At 37.2% G+C, this 12,834-nt stretch overlaps 1 protein-coding gene across 8 annotated transcripts in view; it reads left to right on the top strand.

Annotated features, from left to right (window-relative positions):
- The window catches only part of DOCK4 (dedicator of cytokinesis 4), a 438,192-nt gene that overhangs the window by 319,663 nt on the left and 105,695 nt on the right, over positions 1-12,834 (top strand). The gene's annotated exons all lie outside the window — the stretch shown is intronic.

Below are 12,834 nucleotides of genomic sequence, written 5' to 3'. Positions count from 1 at the left end.
TGGATGGATAGATTTCTATTTAAAACTCAAATTCACCCCAATGTTTATAGCAGCACTCCCAACAATAGCCAAATTATGCAAAGAGCCTAAATGTCCATCAACTGATGAAGGGATAAAGAAATTGTGGTTTATATACACAATGGAGTACTACGTGGCAATGAGAAAGAATGAAATATGGCCCTTTGTAGCAACATGGATGGAACTGGAGAGTGTTATGCTAAGCGAAATAAGCCATACAGAGAAAGACAGATACCATATGTTTTCACTCTTATGTGGATCCTGAGAAACTTAACAGAAACCCATGGGGGAGGGGAAGAAAAAAAAAAAAAAAAGAGGTTAGAGGGAGAGAGCCAAAGCATAAGAGACTCTTAAAAACTGAGAACAAACTGAGGGTTGATGGGGGGTGGGAGGGAGGGGGGGGTGGGTGATGGGTATTGAGGAGGGCACCTTTTGGGATGAGCACTGGGTGTTGTATGGAAACCAATTTGACAATAAATTTCATATATTGAAAAAAAATAAAAAAATAAAAATAAAATTTAAAAAAATAAATAAAACTCAAATTCAGTTGACCAAGAATGTTTTTTTTTTTTTAGGTCTGATGAAGAATAGTCTTCAAAACATCAGAAATGGCAGTAGATGCAGTAGTTTTCATATATATTGACAAAAATGTCAGCTTTTAGCCATTATTTTTATAAATCCTCCATTATAGAACCTTGTCTTAAGACTGTTGCCTAGTCCTTGATGAAATTAATTTTTACTTTTACTTAAAAAGATAAAAAGTCTGCCCTGACTCTCCTACCAAGTTCTCCTGACTGTTTCAGGATGGCCACCTTACGTTAAATTTTATTTTCTCTGCTTTCAGAGCTGAGATTCACCTAAGGAAACCAAGCTGTGAGTTTGGGAAATAAAGTTAAACTCTTTCTTTTAACAAACTAAGTTTGAGATAGTATGAAAAACTTCCTAATACCTGCACTAGCTGTACTGCCTCATTTAAACAAATAGGAGCAAGTGATTGTTTTCTCAGTTTCATGTGGAAAATAGTACCTACCTCATAGCGTTAGCTTAGTGTATTACTTCGTGTATTACCAAGTGCACTACTTGGTCCATAGTAGAGGCTCAAAACGTGTTGCTTAATACTACTGGAGTTTATTTTTGGTTTGAAGGTTTGGGTTTTTTTTTTTTTTTTTTTTTAATGTCTATTTATTTTGAGAGAGAGACAGAACACAATAGGAAAGGGGCAGTGAGAGAAGGAGACCCAGAAATCCGAAGCAGGCTCCAGGCTCTGAGCTGTCAGCACAGAGCCTGACGGGGGGGGGCTCCAACTCCAGAATCGCATGATCAAGACCTGAGCCAAAGTTGGCCACTTAACTGACTGAGCCACCCAGACGCCTGGCTTGGGGTTTTTTATATTGAATTTTTTTTATTTTGTTCTTTCATGTTGTTTCTTTTTTTAATATGTTTATTTTGAGAGACAGTTTGTACACATGTATGTGCTTGTGTGTGTGCAGGGAGGGGCAGAGAGAGAGAGGGAGAAAGAGAATCCCATGCAGGCTCCATGCCATCAGCGCAGAGCCCCACATGGGGCTCAGTCCCATAAACCATGAGATCATGACCTGAGCCAAAATCAAGAGACACTTAACCGACTGACATGTGTCCCTTCTTTCATGTTTTTTTTTAATTAACCTTTTTTATTCTGTGATAATTATAGAATCACGTGCAGTTGTAAGAATTATTACAGAGTTGTAAGAAATATTACAGAGCTTTTACCCAGTTTCCACAATGGTAACATTTTAGAGAACTATAGGACAGTATCACAGCTAGGATATTGACATTGATATAGTCAAGACACAGAATATTTCCATCACCCTATGGATCCTTCATGTTGCTTTTTTATAGCCAAACCCACTTCCTTCCCATTTCCACCTCTTCCTTAACCCTGATAATCACAAATCTTCTCCATTTTTATAATTTTGGCATTTCCAGCATGTTGTATAAATATAATCATTTATACATGTAATCGTGTAATAGGCTTTTTTTCTAACTCCACATAATTCTCTGGAGATTCATCCAGGTGTGTATATATATATATATATATATATATATATATATATGTATATGTGTGTACACACATAAATACATATATATATAAACATATTTGGTTTGTTCTTTATTATTGCTCATTATTGCTCAGGTGAAGGACACCTGGGTTGTTTTCACATTTTGGCTATTATGAACAGAGCTGCTATAAATGTTTCTGTGCTGGTTTTTATGTAAACATAAGTCTTCGTTTCTCTAGGATAAATTCCTAGAAGCATTGTTCTTGAATTGTATAGTAGTTGCATGTTTGATATTTAAAGAAACTGCCAAACTGTTTTCCATAGTGACGGTATCATTTTACATTCTCATATATGCAATGTATGAATGATCCAATTTCTCAGCATCCTCTTCAACATTTGGTGTTGCCATTTTTTTGTTGTTGTTAGGTGATGTATTCTGTTAGATAGGTAGTAATATCTTACTGTGATTTTAATTTGCATTCCCCTAATGGCTAATGATGCTGAACATTTTTTCTTAGAATTGTCTCCTATATATCCTCTTCTGTGAAATGCTTCTTCATGTCTTTTTCCCATTTTCTAACTGGATTGTTTTTGACTGTTGAATTTTGAGGGTTCTTTGTATATTTTAGATACTAGTCCTTTATTGAGAATGTGGTTTATATTTTTTCCCTTTCTATAGCTTGTTTCCTCATCCTCTTAACAAGGTCTTCTGCAAAAAAAAATTTAATATTGATGAAGTTCACTTTGTCAGTTTTTCCTTGTATGGATCATTCTTGTGATGTCAAGTCTAAGCATTATTTTATCTAGCCCCATATCCTAAAGTTTATCTCCTAGGTTTTCTTCCTAAAAGTTTTAGTTCTATATTTTACATTTAAGTCTTTGAACTGTTTTGAGTTAATTTTTGCATAAGCTGTGCCAGATAATTCTAACATTCTTTTATCTCAATGTTGACACTGATTCAGTCCTTTTTCATTCAATTTGAGATCTTCCTGGTTCTTGTTATGATAAGTGACTTTCAGCTGAAGTCTGGACATCTTGATTTTATAAGACTCTGCACCTTACTTAAACTTATTGTTTCAGCTGGCTTTATGGGATACCACTTGGCAGCAGAAGGGGGTGGGTGTTATGTCATTATGGCCTGACATAGAAATTCGCATTCCCCATATTGTCTTCAACACTGACCATTGAGCGGGAAAGCACCTGGTCCCTATTTGGCTTTATCTCAGAGAGGTATTAGGGCACCTGTGCACAGCTTCGTGAGAGTGCCAGTCTCAGCTCTGCATTGCTGTGGGTGAGGCCACAGTTTTTTATGGTGTTCAACTGGACTGGACCAGTTATGACTGAAAGTTTTGTCCTGGTAAACTGCCCCTTTCCTGATCCTTTGGCCAAGGAGTGTAGGCTTTATTGGGGGATTTTTGTTTGTAATTGTTGGTGTTTTAGGGTGGCCAGCTTCTCCAACTCCAGGTGTGGGATATCTGAAACAGAAAGAAATCCCAGAGAACTAAATATTATGTCCCTCAGGTCCCAAAGTCCCTGGTCAGACTGCTCTTTTTTCTCCACCTTCAGACTCTTCTTCTGTTTTACATGTGATAGCAAGGTTTTTATTTATTTATTTTTATTTTTATTTTTTTTAATGAAATTTATTGTTAAATTGGTTTCCATACAATACCCAGTGCTCATCCCAACAGGTGCCCTCCTCAATGCCCATCACCCACCCTCCCCTCCCTCCTACCCCCCATCAACCCTCAGTTTATTCTTAGGTTTTTTTAAATTTTATTTATTTATTTATTTATTTTAATATGAAATTTACTATCAGATTGGTTTCCATACAACACCCAGTGCTCATCCCAACAGGTGCTCTCCTCAATGCCCATCACCCACCTTCCCCTCCCTCCCATCCCCCATCAACCCTCAGTTTGTTCTCAGTTTTTAAGAGTCTCTTATGCTTTGGCTCCCTCCCTCTCTAACTTTTTTTTTTCTTCCCCTCCCCCATGGGTTTCTGTTAAGTTTCTCAGGATCCATATAAGAGTGAAAACATATGGTATCTGTCTTTCTCTGTATGACTTATTTCACTTAGCATAACTTTCTCCAGTTCCATCCATGTTGCTACAAAAGGCCATATTTCATTCTTTCTCATTGCCACATAGTATTCCATTGTGTGTATAAACCACACCTTCTTTATCCATTTATCAGTTGATGGACATTTAGGCTCTTTCCATAATTTGGCTGTTAGTTGAAAGTGCTGCTATAAACATTGGGGTACAAGTGCCCCAATGCATCAGCACTCCTGTATCCCTTGGGTAAACACCTAGCAGTGCTATTTCTGGGTCATAGGGTAGATCTATTTTTAATTTTTTGAGGAACCTCCACACTGTTTTCCAGAGTGGCTGCACCCAGGAATTTGCATTCCCACCAACAGTGCAAGAGGGTTCCCGTTTCTGCACATCCTCGCCAGCATCTATAGTCTCCAGATTTGTCCATTTTGGCCACTCTGACTGGCATGAGGTGGTATCTGAGTGTGGTTTTGATTTGTATTTCCCTGATGAGGAGCAACGTTGAGCATCTTTTCATGTGCCTGTTGGCCATCTGATGTCTTCTTTAGAGAAGTGTCTACTCATGTCTTCTGCCCATTTCTTCACTGGATTATTTGTTTTTCAGGTGTGGAGTTTGGTGGGTTCTTTATAGATTTTGGATACTGGCCTTTGTCCGATATGTCATTTGCAAATATCTTTTCCCATTCCGTTGGTTGCCTTTTAGTTTTGTTGATTGTTTCCTTTGCAGTGCAGAAGCTTTTTATCTTGATGAGGTCGTAATAGTTCATTTTGCTCTTAACACCCTTGCCTTTGGGGATGTGTCAAGTAAGAAATTTCTGCGGCTGAGGTCAGAAAGGTTTTTTCCTGCTTTCTCCTCTAGGGTTTTGATGGTTTCCTGTCTCACATTCAGGTCTTTCATCCATTTTGAGTTTATTTTTGTGAATGGTGTAAGAAAGTGGTCTGGTTTCATTCTTCTGCATGTTGCTTTCCAGTTCTCCCAGCACCATTTGTTAAAGAGACTGTCTTTTTTCCTTTGGATGTTCTTTCCTGCTTTGTCAAAGATTAGTTGGCCATACTTTTGTGGATCCAATTCTGGAGTCTCTACTCCATTCCATTGGTCTATGTGTCTGTTTTTGTGCCAATACCATGCTGTCTTGATGATTACAGCTTTGTAGTAGAGGCTAAAGTCTGATAGTAAGGCTTTTAAAGTCACACTTAGCAGGAGGGACAGGTAAAAGTGTATCCACGCCATCTTCTCCAAAGCAGAAGAAAGTTCTCCTTCATTATGGTTTTGATGGCAACATTTTAACTGCTGCCTGGCAATACAGCTCTAACATGGTTTTAAAATTGTAATAGCCCAGCCAGCAAATAAAATCAGAGCAAACTCTGAAGGTGGATAAAGACTGCCTGAGGTCAAAAGATAAAACACCTTTTCAGAGTGTTTGGTATCTTCAGGCTGGGTTGTCAGTGACAAATCTCTCTGGGATATGCATGGCCTTCAGGCCTTCACACTGTGATAACCAGTGTGCGTTAAGAGATTTGAAGGCCCTGAATCAAGTTTGCAGATGAAGTTGGGAGAAGAGCAGACAGGATGATCATCCATTGTTGTAAATTTTAGGAAATTCACGTGAAGAGAAATTTCCCGAGCATCGCCATGTAGCACCCCCTCCATTTTCCAAAAAAACCCAAACTCTCTCAAGGTATGTCGATTGAGATTTGCTAGGGAACCTGCACTTTAATTATTTAGCACCTTTGATTTTATGCCTGAAGACGTTTTTTTGAGGGTACTCAGCCGATCTGATGTGAATCCTACTTTGCCACTTCATCCCCTGCGTGCTCTCGGGCAACTTACTAATACCTCTCCACTTCTGTTACCTTATCTTTAAAACAGAATCATTGCACATTTCTTAAAGTTAGTGTGAGGATTTCATCAGATCTGTTAACTGTTTAAACAGTATCAGTAAACGTGAGCCATTAGTTACTGTGGTGGCAACAATAGTCACAGTAGTGTTATTATTACTGCTGAATAATGAGGGTGTTATAGGTAATGCTATTATAAGTAATTCTGTGGTGAGACACACGAGCTGGTCATTCACAGGGTCAGTTCTCTGTGGGCACAGAGGACTTTGTTTCTTCACCATTTTCTCCTGGAGAACATGGCTCTCTAAATAATAGGGTGTGTTTACATGGCAGTCCTACATTGAACACTTTTCAGTCTTTGCAGCAAAAGTGCCCACAATAAGTGGACGTACTGTGGGTAAAGGCAGGTCCCACAGCGTGTCGTGGTGAAGTGTTCAGTTCTCTTCCAAGTAGCTTAGCTGTCACGCTGCCCCCCACGACGCGAACAGGAGGACTGGCTTCTGCTGTATCATAATTCGAGATAACAGGAGCCTTATTTTTACTGTTTAAAAGGATTGTACTTTTTGTTCTTCTACCAACTGTTCTTGAAACTTTAAAATGCTTTCTCTTACTGGAAAGAAAAAAAAACACCATTGTAATTGGTTCTTTTCAAAAACCTAGTTGTATGTGGGAGCAGATTTTATAAAGCAGTATACATGGCCATTTGCTCACACCCTCAAGTAATTGGACTCTAGGGTTCCTTACAATTTATAAATGCTTCTTTTCTTTGCACATAATTTGGTTTAGCACCATCTGTAGTGCAGGTGACCCAACTCAGCATAGGCCATGTCTAAGAAAGATACTCTGATGGACTTAGCTGAAGTTTTCATGCCCTGTGGGCGTGTGGTCAGGGGATGGGAAGATTTTCAGGAGAATTGAGTAAGAAATTTCTGGAAAAAAATAGTGCATAGGTATAATAGAAGATTTCACGAAGACTATTGTTGTAGCCCTCTAATACTCTTGTTATTCACAATTATCAATAGAAATATCCTTTGTACTCAATGTAAATAAGGTAGACGTAAGCCACTGAGACACATAGAGTTTTAAAGCCAATTTATAGGTGAATAATTCCCAGCATCCTGATGTTGGCTAACATTGGTTTTTATTTATCATTTTAACAAATTGTTGATGCTTGGGTTTTCAGACAGAGACTTCAAATATTTTAAAAACAAAAAATCACATTATGGACAAAAGTACATTAGTAAGATATTGGACATCTAAGCTTTTTTTCTGAGTATGGTCAATACACAATGTTAGGTTTGTTTCAGATGTGCAACTTAGTGATTGGGCAAATTTATACCAGGGTAGCTACCATCTGTACTATTCCATTACTCTTACAATATCACTGACTGTATTCCTTACACTCTGCCTTTTACTCCTATGATTTACTCATACCATGACTGGAGGCCTGTATCTTCCTCTCCCCTTCACCCATTTTGCCCAGCCTTTCACCCCCTGCCCCCTCTGGCAGCCTTCAGTTCTCTGTATTTATAGGTCTGATTCTGCTTTTTGTGTATTTATTCAAGTTTTAAAGATTCTATTTGTAAGTGAAATCATACTGTATTTCTCTTCCTCAGTCTGGCTTCTTTCATTTACCATAATAACCTCTAGGTCCATCCATGTTGTCTCAAATGGCACAATCTCACCCTTTTTTTAAGGTTGCATAATATACCACATTTTCCTTATCCATTGGTCCATCAATAGACACTTATATTGCCTCCATGTCTTGACTATTGTAAATTGTAAATAATGCTGCAGTAAACACAAGGGTACCAATATCCTTTCGAATTGGTGTTTCATTTTCTTTGGGAAAATACCCGATAGTGGAATTACTGAGTCATATGGTCTTTCTGTTTTTAATTTTTTGAGGAACCTCCATACTGTTTTCCACAGTGGCTATACCAATATCCATTCCCACCAACACTACACGAGGGTTCCTTTTCCTCCACCTCCTCTCCAGCACTTGTTGTTTCTTGTCTTTTGGATTTTAGGCATTCAAACAGGTGTGAAGCGATATCTTATTGTGGCTTTGATTTGCATTTTCCTGATGATGAGTGATGTTGAGAATCTTTTCATGAACTCGTTGGCCATCTGTATGTCTTCTTGGAAAAATGTTTATTCAGGTTCTCTGCCTGTTTTGAAACCACATTGTTTAGGGGTTTTTGGTGTTATTTTTATATTTTGGATGTTAATTAAATGACTTGTTGGGTATATCATCTGCAAATATCTTCTTCTTCAATATGTTGTCTTTTTGTTCTATTGATGGTTTCCTTTGTTTTACAAAAGCATTCTATTTTGATGTAGTCCCAGTAATTTACTTTTTTAAATATATTATTATTATTTTTTTTTTTTTTTAATTTTTTTTCCAACGTTTATTTATTTTTGGGACAGAGAGAGACAGAGCATGAACGGGGGAGGGGCAGAGAGAGAGGGAGACACAGAATCGGAAACAGGCTCCAGGCTCTGAGCCATCAGCCCAGAGCCCGACGCGGGGCTCGAACTCACGGACCGCGAGATCGTGACCTGGCTGAAGTCGGACGCTTAACCGACTGCGCCACCCAGGCGCCCCTATATTATTTTTTTAATGTTTATTTATTTATTTTTGAGAGAGAAAGAGAGAAGGAGAGAGAGAGAGTCCCAAGGAGGCTCCATGCTGTCAGCCAGCGCAGAACCCAATGCAGGACTCAAATTGATGAACCATGAGGTCGTGACATGACCTGAGCTGAAATCAAGAGCCTGATACTTAACCAACTGAACCACCCAGGCACCCCTCCGCCAATAGTTTATTTAGCTTTTGTTTCCCTTGCCTTAGGAGATATACCTAGAAAAATGTTGCTGTGGCCAATGGACACCAAGTTTTCTTACAGGTTAAATGTGCTTGGAGTTCCTAAATAGATTAAATGGATGAATAAAATGACATTGCACAGTAGATGTTGGGGTTAACAACACATCTTAAATGTGCCACAGATCGGATACCACAGTAAGCTGTTTGTAGTCTGCACCAGATGTGATATATGCAGATACTGATCTGTATTCACAGAAGTGTTCCTGTGTACACTGACTATAAAGACTTAAATAAAGTCTTGTTTTTTGAATAATTTCTTTTCTTATTACTAAAATTATTGCAAGTATATGTAATTCTTTCAACTTCAAGGTATATTACTATTCACAGGATGGTATGTTTTAGGAATAAATGTTTTAGGAATAAACATTTTAAAGGTATTACTCTAGTAGCTATATTAGAGATAGTGTAGGTAGGATGTAGAAAAACTAAGAGATAAGAAATTAAATGGGTTTCTACTACCTAGATTTGCGTTTTTAAGTTGAGCTTTAATAGGTTAAAACATTGGACACTGGTTATCAACTGACAGATTCTTATATGTCTACTTATATTTGAAATATAACCTCAAACTTGGGTACATTATCTCTGTAAAATCAAATCAGTCTGAGCAGTAAGAATAAGAACCAGAGATACTTGGGTTCATATCCCAGTTTCACCATTTTCTCACCATGAAACCTGGGATAAATATCTTAACCTTAGCAGATCTTAATGTAAAATAAAATTAATAGTGTTCACCCAACAAGGGGTTAGTAGAGAATGCATTTGATAATGTAATCAAACCTATACATAGTGCCATTCCATAAATGATAGTGTTGTCATAATGTCTTTTTTAAGTTTTATTAAGGTGTAGTTGACATTAAAAAAATGTACATGTTTAAAGTATACAATTTGATAAGTTTTGATATATATTATACTTATAAACCATTATCACAATCAATATAATTGACATGTCCATCACTCTCAAAAGTTTCCTGGTACCCCTCTTTATTTCCTCCATCTTGCTTCTCCATACTACCTCATCTCCAGGCAACCACTGACCTTTCTGTTACTACAGATAAGTTTGCATTTCTGGAATTTTATGAACGGAATCATACATTACATAGTCATTGTTGTTTTTGCAGGGGAATGTGGCACTTTGACTTCTTTCCCTCAATATAATTATTTGAGTTTCACAATATCCTGACTACCATAGCTTTATAATAAGTTTTGAAGTCAACTAGTATAAGTCCTTCAACTTTATTCTTTTTGTAAGGTGTTGTGACTATTTCAAGTTCTTTGCATTTCCATATGAATTTTAAAATCAGCTTGTCACTTTCTAAAGGCCCACTGTGGTATTGATTGGGATTATACTGAATCTTTATATCAATTCGATGAGAATCCATATCTAAACAATATTAAACCTCACAATCCATGAACATAGTATATCTTTGTATTTATTTAGGTGGTCTTTAATTTTTCTCATCAGTATTTTATGATTTTCAGTGTGCAGATCTTACCATATTTTTATCATCTATATGACTAAGTACTTCTGTGTTTCAGTGGTATTATAAATTATGTTATGTTAAATTTCAGTTTCTGATGACTCATTTCTCATACATAGAAGTAAAATTGGTTTTGGTAAATTTATGATCCTGTATTCTCAGACACTGATTAATTCACTTAAGTAGTTATAGTGGCTCTTATAGATTCAATAGCATTTTCTCTGTCCATTTTTTTATTCCTTTCCACTCTATATGCCTTATTACTCATTCTTGCTTTATAGCACTGGCTAGAACCTTTAGTGCAGCGTTGATAGAAGTAGTGAACTGTTTAAGCTTCTGAAAAGTCTTTGTTTTGTCTTTCTTTTTGGAAGATTTTTGGTGAGTAAAAAGTTCTCTATTGATAGTTGTTTTTGTTCTTTCAGTACTCTAAAGGTGTTACTCCGTGGTCTTCTAGCTTGTATTATTTCTTTTTTATTTTTTAATTTTATTTTTAAAATTTACATCGAAATGAATTAGCATATAGTGCAACAGTTATTTCAGGAGTAGAATCCTTAATGCTCCTTACCCAGTTAGCCCATTCCCCTTCCCACGCCCCCTCCAATGACCCTCTGTTTGTTCTCCATATTTATGAGTCTCTTCTGTTTTGTTCCCCTCCCTGTTTTTATATTATTTTTGTTTCCCTTCCCTTATGTTCATCTGTTTTGTCTCTTAAAATCCTCATATGAGGGAAGTCATATGATTTTTGTCTTTCTCTGACCAATTTCACTTAGCATAATACCCTCCAGTTCTATCCACATAGTTGCAAATGGCAAGATTTCATTCTTTTTGATTGCCAAGTAATACTCCATTGTGTGTGTGTGTGTGTGTGTGTATGTATATATATATATACATATATTTATATACGTATATATACATATGTGATATATATATATATATATATATATATATATATATACACACACACACACACACACACACACACACACACACACCGCATCTTCTTTATCCATTCATCCATCGATGGACATTTGGGCTCTTTCCATACTTTGGCTATTGTTGATAGTGCTGTTATAAACATTGGGGTGCATGTGTCCCTTCGAAACAGCACACCTGTATCCCTTAGATAAATACCTAGTAGTGCAATTGCTGGGTTGTAGGGTAGTTCTATTTTTAATTTTTTGAGGGACCTCCAGACTGTTTTCTAGAGTAGCTGCACCAGTTTGCATTCCCACCAGCAGTGCAAAAGAGACCCTCTTTCTCCGCATCCTCGCCAACATCTGTTGTTGCCTGAGTTGTTAATGTTAGCCATTCTGACAGGTGTGAGGTGGTATCTCATTGTGGTTTTGATTTGTATTTCACTGATGATGAGTAACGTTGAGCACTTTTTCATGTGTCGGTTGACCATCTGGATATCTTCTTTGGAGAAGTGTCTATTCATGTCTTTTGCCCGTTTCTTCACTGGATTATTTGGTTTTTTGGTGTTGAGTTTGATCAGTTCTTTATAGATTTTGGATACTAACCTTGTATCTGATATGTTGTTTGAAAATATCTGCTCCCATTCTGTCGGTTGCTTTTTAGTTTTGCTGATTGTTTCCTTCTCTGTACAGAAGCTTTTTATTTTGATGAGGTCCCAGTAGTTCATTTTTACTTTTGTGTCCCTTGCCTCCAGAGATGTGTTAAGTAAGAAGTTGTAGTGGCCAAGGTCAAAGGTTTTTGCCTGCTTTCTCCTTGAGGATTTTGATGGCTTCCTGTCTTACATTTAGGTCTTTCACCCATTTTGAGTTTATTTTTGTGTATGGTATAAGAAAGTGGTCCAGGTTCATTCATCTGCATGTCACTGTCCAGTTTTCCCAGCATCACTTGTTGAAGAGACTGTCTTTATTCCATTGGATATTCTTTCCTGCTTTATCAAAGATTAGTTGGCCATACATTTGTGGGTCTATTTCTGGATTCTCTATTCTGTTCCATTGATCTGAGTGTCTGTTCTTGTGCCAGTACCATACCGTCTTGATGATTACAGCTTTCTAGTATAGCTTGAAGTCCGGGATTGTGATGCCTCCTGCCTTGGTTTTCTTTTTCAAGATTGCTTTGGCTATTCGGGGTCTTTTCTGTTTCTATACACATTTTAGGTTATTTTTTCTAGCTCTGTGAAGAATGCTGGTGTTATTTTGGTAGAGATTGCATTATATATGTAGATTGCTTTGGGTAGTATCGAAATTTTAACAATATTTGTTCTTCCTATCCAGGAGCAGGGAATCTTTTTCCATTTTTTGGTGTCTTCTTCAATTTCTTTCATAAGCTTTCTATAGCTTTCAGTGTATAGATCTTTCACCTCTTTGGTTAAATTTATTCCTAGGTATTTTATGTTTTTTGGTGCAATTTTAAATGGGATCGATTCCTTGATTTCTCTTTCTGTTGCTTCATTATTGGTGTATAGGAATGCAACCAATTTCTGTGCATTGATTCTATATCCTGCAACTTTGCTGAATTCACGGATCAGATCTAGTAGCAGTTTTTTGGTG

The sequence above is a fragment of the Leopardus geoffroyi genome, chromosome A2 (assembly GCF_018350155.1).
Source record: "Leopardus geoffroyi isolate Oge1 chromosome A2, O.geoffroyi_Oge1_pat1.0, whole genome shotgun sequence".
Lineage (NCBI taxonomy): Eukaryota > Metazoa > Chordata > Mammalia > Carnivora > Felidae > Leopardus > Leopardus geoffroyi.
Note: the sequence above shows the minus strand (reverse complement) of the source record. Positions and strands in the feature narration are given on the sequence as shown.